The 10,693-nt window shown below is 41.4% G+C and overlaps 1 protein-coding gene across 1 annotated transcript in view; it reads right to left on the minus strand.

Moving 5' to 3' along the window:
• WDR37 (WD repeat domain 37) overlaps window positions 1-6,015 on the minus strand; it is a 100,004-nt gene extending 93,989 nt beyond the window's left edge. The window contains exon 1 of the mRNA XM_036760307.1: window positions 5,760-6,015. The gene's annotated coding sequence lies outside the window, so the exon portion shown is untranslated. The remainder of the gene's footprint in view (window positions 1-5,759) is intronic.
• Window positions 6,016-10,693: the final 4,678 nt, after the last annotated feature.

A 10,693-nucleotide genomic window follows, 5' to 3' on the forward strand; every position in this document is an offset into this window, starting at 1 on the left:
CCTGGACTCCTGAAGCCACCTGCTTAGTTAAAAGGAAAACAACAATTAAAAAAAAACTTTCAGACACAAACTAACAAATTTGGACTTGCATAGAATATTTAATTCAGTGTTTTAGGAGAAACCACTATTATATCATCTTTTTTTAAAAAATACATTTTATTGGAAAATTTCCTAATCCAAAAAGTTCCCTAAAACACAGGGAATTCTGCAATTCCAGAATTATAACTTATATTGCCTTGAAAAAGTCCTTCTCTGGTCCTCAGTTTCCTCAACTATAAAATAAGTGTTTTCTTGAAAAGTATACTCTCTAAGGTCCTTTCTAGCTCTAAATTAAAAGCTTATCATTCCCTTCCTATATCCTAAATTCTATAACCCTATCATTTTAACATCTGCTCAACAGATACACTTACATATATTTGCAAGATAAAAAAGAAATTTGAAAATAGAAATTATTGATATTATCCAAGTTTTTTTAGCCTTTTGTTTTTAGCCTTCTGTGGTACCTTTGACTTAAGTCTCTAACCACTCCAATCTACACTCCACTACGATATCAAAATGATCTTCCTAAAGCACAAGTCTGTCTAACCATGTCACTGTCAACCCCATTCAAAAAATTCCGGTGGCTTTTACCTCCAGGGTCAAACAGAAAAATCCTCTGGCTTTTAAAGCTCTTCATGTTCCGACCTCTTCCTACCTTTCCAATTTTCTTACACTTTACTCTCCTCTGCTACCCTGATGTCCTTTCTATTCCTTGTACAAGATACATCTTTGGATTCAATGCATTTTCACTGTCTCTCATGCCCCAAAATTTTTCCCCTTGTCACGTATACTAGCTTCCTTAAAGTTTCACCTCCTTAATTTAGTGCCTTCCCTCTGAAATTATTCCCAATTTATCCTGAATGTATACATATTTTGTCTGCACATAAGTACTTACATGTTGTTTCTCCCATTAGAAGAGATAAGTGGGAAAACTTGTGGCTAGCAGGCTATTTCAAAAATCTAGGTGCGAGGACCTTTACTACAGCGGCAGCAATGTCAGAGGAAAGAACATGTATTTGAGAGATGCTGAAATGGTGAAATTGGCAGGCCTTGGCAACAGCTTGGATTGGGGGTGGGGGGGATTTAAAGGACAATGAGGAATCCAGGATGACCCCTAGGTTAAGAATACCAGGGACAGGGAGGATAGTACTGCTCTTCACAGTAATAGGGAAGGCGAGGGGGGGAATTTAGAGGGAAAGAGAATTAGTTCCATTTTGGACATAATGAGTTTACGATGTTTAATGGACATCCAGTTCAAAATATGTGAAATTAGAGTAACTACAAAACCATCTAATATGTCATTCCCCCTGATTCTTCCCCAATCCACAATGGATAATGCTTCAAAACATAAAATCTGTAATACTATTCTGGGGTCTTAGGGTTTTAAAGGCAACCTACCATTCTGAAAAAGGGACCTCAGATAATGTTTAATTTATATTCATAGCATTTATCAATCAAATACTTATCAAGTTCCTACTATGTACAAGGAAGGTATGGTGCTAGATCTGTAGAGGTAGCTGGTGGCAGTGAACAGACTGCTGTACATGGAGACAGGAAGATCCAAGATCAAAATCCAGCCTTAGACATTCGGATCCAAGATCAAAATCTAGCCTTAGACATTTATCAGCATGCCACTTTTAATTCAGGGTTTTAGGGTGACTATCTTATTAAGGAAAAACTCCTTTTTAAAAAATGCATTTTATAGGAAAGTTTTCACAATCCAAAAATTCCCCTAAAACACAAGATCCCAGAATTGCTGTTTACATTGCCTTGGAAAAGTCATTTTCCTTTACTGGCCTTCAATTTCCTCAAATACAGAATGAGTATTTTGATAGATTATTTCTAAGGTCCCTTCTAGATCTAAATCCAGGCTCATACATTAATTACCTAGTTAATCTTCAGGAAAAAGTGAATTGATTATTTGAAATTAGGCATCCTTTTTTTTGTAAATCACAGACGCAAGAATAACAGAGGAAAAAAACCTGTTTTTTTGTTTTGCCTCCACGCTAAAGAACACGAATCTACAGTTAATAAACTAGGTCATCTAGAAAGCTTCACTGGCATAATTACAATTGTTTTACTTAATATCAATTTAAAACTTTTACTCCAAACTAATAGCTAAATTGCTTTATCAACTATTAATCCTCTCACCTGAGATGTAAGTGACTAATATTTAATAGAGGAGAGACTGAGGCAAGTCAGTTACAAAACCCGAAAGTGAAGTCACACTCTTTATTCTCAGAGGTGATGACACAACCTCTAATCCAGAATAATTAAAAAAAAAACTGAAAGCTACATTTTCAAAAGATAATTAGCATTCCTTTAATGGTATTCAGTTAATGCCAGAGGTCAAGATCCCAGTAAGTGTGAGTTTTTGTAAACTCAAATAAACATTCTTTTCAAGTTATTAAAGCTTGTAATCTTTCTCTAAAGACCATTACCTCCAAATCATTAAAAACAGTGAACTTAATGGAAAACAAATGAAAATAACACCTTCCGCCTGTAGAGTCCTAACCTATATTGTTTACTGTGGCATTAATTGCACTTATATTTCAAATTTAACATTTAAAGCACCTATTATGTGGTAGGCACTGAGCAAAATAAAACTTTTAGATAAAGCAGAGTCTCTGACTCATTCATTGGAGTTTCAGTCTGTGGGAAGAGGACGGAGACATATACACAAGGTACTACAGCAAAATCATACATGTTAATTATATGACAGAAACAAACCAAATGTCAAGTGAGGTTCAAGGGAGGAAAAAAACATTACCACCTAGTGCAGGGGGTATAGGAAATGAGAGCAAGTTATCTGAACTGGAGTCTTAGAAGATAGATAGAATTTCAACAAAAGGCAAGGTGAGGTAAAGAAAGACATTTCAGGCATATAAGATGAGAGAAATGGAGGGAGAAGGTACCTTACAGGCAACCTGTCCAAAATCCATAGTTTATGTGTCTTGAATGGGCACAAGAAGGTGGTAACAGAGACAAGACTTGAACTCAACTCTTCTAATTCCAAATCCAGGGCATCTTCCACAATTATGGGAGCAAAGTCTGGACAAAGTGGCTTCAAGTTATGAAGAGGTTTGAGTGTAGGGCTAAAGAGCCTGAACTTTTTTTGGCAGGCAAGAGCGAGCGACTGAAAGTTACTGAACAGGGGAAATCATAAGCTGAAAGGATCTTAGGGATCCCAGGATCATAGATAAAGAGATGGACATCACCAAAGGGAATATCTAATCCAACCCTCCCATTTTACCCAAGAGGTAACCGGCTCACAATGGTGAAGTCACTTGCCCAAGGACACGCAGGTAATGTGGCAGAGGCAAGATTTAAACTCAGATTCTCTTGACAGCAAACCAAGTGCTCTTTCTACTGTACCAAACTGCTGCTCATCTCTTCTACATCACTGGTCCCCAAATTTTTCTGATGAGTCATCTCATTAGTAAAAAAGTTTTGGGGCACACTTCCTCCAAATTTTTATTTATTTATAAATTATATATGTATGATACTGCAATAATTATGTAAATTATAAAACAACACAAAAATAAAAATTAAAAAAGGATGGGAAAAAAGAAAAACAATTAAATTGAAAATAATATATCATTTATTAATGGTACAAAAATTTTTTGCTCTCCCTAAAAATACTATTATTAGTAAATCTATTTTTAGGGAGAGCATAGCCAGGACTCTTACACATCAGTCAGTGCACCCATGCATATAGCCTGTACTGTAACTGAATCTATCCAGGGGTGATCTAGGAGGTAGAGTGGGGATGTGCTAGGAGAGCAAATTGAGTATTTTGCCTGAAAACTTATAGCATAAGAGAAATAGGGTGCTTGCAGACCCATAGGAGGCTCCAGACATAGGCAGAGTATTAGAGGAAAATGGAGTAAAGAGACTGTAAAGTCGCTTTGGAGACGGCCCAGTGATTGGCTATCATGGGGAGGCTGAGATAAGACTCATTTTCTCCCCTTCAATTGTTTGGAAAGGGAGTGAGGGTCATTCAGCATACTCCCTAAGGATCATACTCAAAACCAATGGAGGGCCTGGCCACCATTTTAGAGCACTGATCTAGAACAGGGGTGGGGAACCTTCAATCTGGAGGTTCCCATGTGGCGCTCTAGGGCCTCAAGTTTGGCCCTTTAAATGAATCCAAACTTCACAGAACAAAAAACTTGGACTCAGTCAAAAGGCTGCACCCAAGGCCCTAGGAGGCCACATGTGGTCTCCAGGCCACAGGTTCCCCACCCCTGATCTAAAATATCATCTCAACCATCCTCTCACTTTACAAAGAGAGAAAACTGAGGCCCAGAAGGGTTATGTCATTTGCCCAAGGTCAAGAAGGGCAGAGGGAGTATTTAAACCCAATTCCTGTCATCATCTGTTAGCTTTTATAATGCACTCCGCACATTTACAAAGCACTTTACTCTCAATCATCCTAAGAAATAAGTGATTACTTTCCCCATTTTACAGAGAAGGAACCTGGGCCTCCTAAAGATGAAATGATTATCCCACAATCATCCAGTTAGTAAGTGTAGAATATAATAAAAGTCAGAGCCAGGGCTCCTGACTCCAAATATACATTCTTTCTAATTACTGTCCTGCATAAACTACACCACAACTAACCCGACCAGATTTTTGCAAAAGGAAGATTACTGTAATGGAAATAAGAACAATCGTTCGGTGGGGGAGGAGAGTAAAGCACTGTGTAATAAGCTATTTTCATATAAACGATTTTATACGAGCCTCACAAAGTTTGTGAGGTCAGCCAGGCAAACCTTCGTGCACAATATTTAACAGAGGAGGAACTGGGAGCTTATCGGGAGGAAGTAACTTGCCCAACGTCGCGAGGTTCATAGGGTACATAATAGCAGTTACAAAACAAAAACAAGCCAGATCTTCTGGCTCCTGGTCCGGCGTGTTTTGCACTACCCGCAGCTATTTCCCCAGCCTGCAGTTGCACATCAGGACTGGTTCAAAGCATGTTCAGTACATCAGTGAGCTCTTTACACCTTCAGGAATCACGTAACCTCTCAGGGCTGCGGGCAAATCTTAGGGTGAGGTGCCAATCAAATCACAGCATAGCCCCATCCCTGAATTACTTACAAATAAAACCATTCCGAAAAAAATAAAGAGCCCTGCGCCAGAGTATCCGCACAAGGTGGTCTATCACAATGGACCAAGCCAAGGATGGCTCTGTTCACGTTCCTTTTTTTCTAGTGACTTCTCGGGTCTTTGGGACAAGCGGCGAGTGAAATATGCCAGGAAGACCTACAAGAGGGGAATAAGGGCGTCCCAGACAACCAGGAATGCACGGCCCCGAAACCCGGGCTCGTCTCCCCGGAATGGTCCGGCAGCTGCCGCACGGCTGCTGGGTACGCGGCGCTTCCTGCCCCGCGGCCCCGAGAGGCACCGGATACAGGACCAGCCTCAGAGCCCGTGACGGGCGGGGGGGCATCCGGTGCCCGCGTCACGGCACGTCCCACCGTGAAGACCCCCTCCCCAGGACTTAGGGCGCAAGGTCCCTGGCGAGCGGGGGCGCCGAGGAGCCCAGCGGCTTCCGCGCCGCCCTTTCTGCTGGGCCGGGGGCTCCAGCTTCGAAGATGGCGACCAGGGGCCGAGAGTGGCTCGGAGCCCCGAAGCCGAGCGGAGCCCGCATCCCCGGGGCGTGAAGAGGCCCGGGCGGAAGCGGGATCCCGCCCTCCCCGGGAAGCCGCTCTCACCTGTCAGAGCCTCCGAGGGGCCTCGCGCCACTCCCGCCGCCGCCTCTACCCGCTCACTGCCGGCCACGGACTCCGAGCCACTAGCGCTGGCTGCTCTCAGCGACCACACCACGCGCGAGGCGACCCGGCACGAAGGAGAGGCGGCGGGCGACGGTAGCTACCCAAGGGACTGAAGTAGACAGACACGGGACGATCACTCCCCTTGGCTCCAACCCCTAGCGGCCTCACACTTCCGGCCGTGCCGGAAGCCCCGCCCATCCGTCTCCATCCTGTCGCCATAGAGAAGGCAGTTGGCGGCGCACCCTACGCCGCGTGCCCCGTTAGGAGGCTCCCAGCTGCTCCTGGTTTCGCAGGAGCCTGAGGGTGGGAGGGAAGGGGAAACAAACAAAAAACAGAGCGTGACTGACTAGCTGGTGGCGGGGCCTGCTGTGGCGCAGAGGATAACAGCGGGACACAGCTCATCAGCTTCCTCCTACCAGCGGGGGAGCCCGGCCGTTGGACATCGGTGCCGAGCCGGGGGGATTGAGGCTGGGCCCGAGAACCAAAGGAAGCCTCCGGGGGAGTGCTCTTGTGCGGGGGTGCCCCCTGCTGGCAGCCCTGCAAATCTCTCCCCACTGGGCTGGAGTGCGCTCATCTCTGCAATAGCTCTGGGGGATCTCTACCGTCTTCATTTTACAAAATCCAGGAGATGACGATAAGGAATGGGAACGCTGGAGTCCCCTGGTCAAGTTTAATTAATTCATGGCTGAGCGCCAATCAAAATACAACGTCTCTGGGCTCTTTCCTCCCCCTCACTCTACCTTCCCACTCCCACACTCCCCAAATCCGTCTCTGAATAATAAACTAAAAAGTCCTTTCTGGTCGGTTTGTCAGTCAACATTTATTAAGCGTTTGCTATGTGCCAGAGACTGTGCTAAGCGCTGGTGATACAAAGAAAAGCAATAACTCGTCCTTGATCTCAAGGAGCTCACATTCTCTCTCTCTCTCTCTCTCTCTCTCTCTCTCTCTCTCTCACACTCTCACACACACACACACACACACACGTACGCCCTTCAAAATAACCAAGTTCTTAGATTTTTTTAGCATTTGTTAAATCTTAAAACCCAGAATTGACCCACTTTGGAAGATACTCACTGCAGTGACTGTTCAAGTGATGTTCCAAGAGCAAGCAGGTTTCAAGTCCATCTGTCTAAAAAGAATGACCACAATCCGTGAAGAACTGGTTAGAGGAAAAAAAGGGGGGGGGAAGGGGGGACGACTTAAGATTCAGGTTCAACTGTATAGTTCATAGCTGTTCAATCAGTTTCCGAAGCTTTAAGATCCGAGCTGTTTTGAAGGGGCTTCTTTGCCATGAACCTCTCCAATGATAGAGCTGAGTAGGCGTGCCGTGTGATTTGGCTGCATTGAGGCCTTATGGAGATAGAACTATTAATATTTCAGCTTATCTGCAGAAGATGACTCATCTAGTTTCCTTTCTGAAAGATGTGATCACCATTGGCTAGAAAGAAAAGGCAAAATCAGCTGTTCTCTGTAAAAGGTGGGACCTAAATTGCTGGGATTTTTCCCCCTTGGATCTCTTTTAGATAGAATATGGGAATGACCTGAACTGCTTAGTTACACAACTAGAAGGCATCCTCAGCCACAAGTAAAATTTTAAGCCTTTAAGACTTACAAGTATTTTCCTTCTTTTATAAGGTATTTCTCTATGAAGGTCAAAATTCTCAATCTGTCTTGCAAAAGGTGAAGCTCAGTGCTCATACTTAAAAAGCAGCTGTAATGAAATAAGTAAATGCTTTCACTGGCCTCGGAACTCTGGCAAAAAGCTGAGTTCAGGGATTTACAGAAAATTGGTACGTGGGAAGGTGATATAAACAAGGTTTTTTTTATTATTATACTGCAGCAAGCAGGCAAACAAAAGCATATGTACACTATGGAAATATAAACAAAGGTTCATGCCGGCATATGCAAGAAACTGACCCAGTGTAGAGAGAGAGCTGTGTGGAGAAGAACAATGCTCAAAGTTGGGGTTCAGGTGGTGAAATTATATACCCCAAGGATGGTCTTGGTTTAGAACAATTTGTGAGAGAAGCCTTTCCTAATCAGACTAAGATGTGGTAGAGAAGTTCTGAGTGACTTATCTATACCAGGCTTGAGTGAGGCTCTAGTGAAGGAAGTTTATCAGGACCAAAACTGGGGGAGGATCTAAATTAACTAAGACAGCAAAAAGAGAATGATTCAAGACCCCTGCATTAAGTCGAGAGTTATCTAATCAAAAGCTGTACACTTTATCTGCCTGACACATAGTAAACACAGATTAGAACAGTGGAAAAGTACAAACTTTTTCTTTGCCAATGATTCTAGATTGGAGTACTATCATTATAACGGTAACATCAAAAAATAACAAAATTTATATCACGAGAAAATCCAATTCCATAGGTAAGATTTGGATTATAGTCTGGGTGCCCAAGTGACAGAATGATACATGTTGCATAATGAGGATTGTTTAAATTATTTTTTAATTTAATATTTTATTTTTCCCCAATTACAAGTGAGAACAATTTTAACATTCTTTTTTCAAATTCTCTTCAAATTCTCTTCCTCTCTCCCCCCACACACAATGAGAATTTTTTTTAAGTATAAAAATACAAAATATTAGCAGACATAGTTCTATAACGGTAGTCTGAGATAAACTTTTTACTCTGCCACTAATTTCCTGTGTGGCAGCTAGGTGGGGCATGGTCTGGCATCAGGAACACTCATCTTTCTGAGTTCAAATCTAGCAGCAGACACTTACTAGCTGTATCACCCTGGGCAAATCATGTACATAACCCTGTTTGCCTCAGTCTTCTCATCTGTAAAATGAGCTGGAGAAAGAAATGGCAAACCACTCCAGTATCTTTGCCAAGAAAACCCCAAATGGGAATGTGAAGAGTGGGACATAACAACAATTTCCTGTGTGCCCTTTGGACAAATCACTTCTGTATACTTCAATCTTCTCATATTTAAAATAATTGCATTGATGGATTTCTAAGGCCCTACATTTCATTTTGCAACACAGACCAAAAATAATTTGCATAAGATTTCTATGTGGTTTTAAAAAAAAATTTCATCTTGATAATTTTTGAGGATTTCTTAGTACTCATTATAATCTGAAGACACTTAGTCATCCAGATTAGAAATCATAAGAAAGTGAAGACACTGACCAATGTCCCAGAAATGCATGATAAAGCTAGGACTGGATTTTACAAAGATCAGTAGTAAGATTATGTTGACATTCCTGACCATAAAATAATTGCTAATTGAATGTGTTTAGCAATATTAAATGTCATTTATCCTACTCAGTCTGTAAGACAGACTGAAAAAGAGAGAGATATTCAGTGAGATGAATTAATTTCTGGCAGAGAGTTCTCTGCTCTGCCATCAGTTTTACATTAATTCATTTTGTTATATGCCCTCAACACTTACATATTCAGTCTGCACTACATTTCATTTGTTGATATGTTGACTCATTATCTCAAGATTCTGCACAAGGAGCTATATCTAGAGATCAATATCTCTTGTAAATTAGATTGCTGTATATGTAAGTATGTGTATATCTCAAATGAAATTATAAATTCCACAAGGGCAGGGACCATATTTTCTAATTCTTTGTATAATAGAACCTAAAGAAGGCACCTTCCAATCCCAGTGACTTTGGTATGACCAGATTGGTTCTATCCTATCATACCTACATATACCTGCCCACAGTGCGGAATAAGGAGATCTGTTCTGGATCATTGTTCTGTATGTCCACCAGTTTAATTCAGCTTCTAAACCAACCTGGCTTATTCAACTCTGATATAAATCTTCAAAGTGACTGCAAACTGACCCACGCTCCCCAGTAGTTAGCTTAGATCCTTGGAGAACCTACTGATGAAGCAAAAGCTCACAGACTGGTTTCAGAAATAAACTAAGTGAATCATTGTAATTCACTTCCACTTAAAATGTTTCCATTCCTCCACCATCACCCCCCAGTTACTGTATTTCAGGAAAGGTATAAGTGAATTTGTGAGTAATATTAGATTGCCTTAAGAGAGACACAGTGTTCCAGATTAGGCAAAAAGTATACTCTGTCCTAGTCAGACCAAATCTGAAGTATTGTGTTCTGTTGGAGGCAGTACAACTTAGGAAAGACAGTGTTACACTGGAAAAGGATGAAAAGAGGGCAACTAGAGGAGTTAAGGACCTCAAATTATGTCACATGAAGATCCACTGAAGGGACTAGGTATGCTTACCTTAAAAATAGATGAGTATATTAAGTTGTTTTCAGATATATAAGGGGCTATCATATGGAAGAGGAAATAGATTTTTATGGATGACTTAAGAACAGAGAACTAAGAAAAATGGGTGAAAACAGAGAGCTAGATATAGACTTGATATAAGGAAAATCTTTCTATTAGAGTTATCCTAAAAGTGAATGGGCTGTTTTAGGAGGTAATGGGTTCCCCTTCACTTGAGGACTTAGGTAAAGACTAGATGACCAAGGCCTGTTAGAACAAGAATTCTTAATCTGGGGCGCATAGAGCCACCGGGGTACGTGGCTAGATTTTAGGGAGTCCATGAACTAAAAAAGGGGAGGGGAGGTCACATCTTTATTTTCACTAATCTCTACCTAAGATTTAGCATTTCCTTTGATTATGAACGTAGACAACAAACCATAGTAGTATTAACAGTACCTATGATTTTATGGTCACTAAAAATCACAGATATCTTTATATCACATTACAGCTATTGCAGATATCAAAATACCATTCATGCTAATTAATACTTCAAAATTACTATAATTAGACTCATTGCTAGATTGCATGTGATCATAGTCTTCCTGCCCACAGACAATTGACCATCTGCCATAGCTGGCCAACTATTAAGGTTTATACACTTCACCAGGCTGCTAA

The sequence above is a fragment of the Trichosurus vulpecula genome, chromosome 5 (genome assembly GCF_011100635.1).
Source record: "Trichosurus vulpecula isolate mTriVul1 chromosome 5, mTriVul1.pri, whole genome shotgun sequence".
Classification (NCBI taxonomy): Eukaryota; Metazoa; Chordata; class Mammalia; order Diprotodontia; family Phalangeridae; genus Trichosurus; species Trichosurus vulpecula.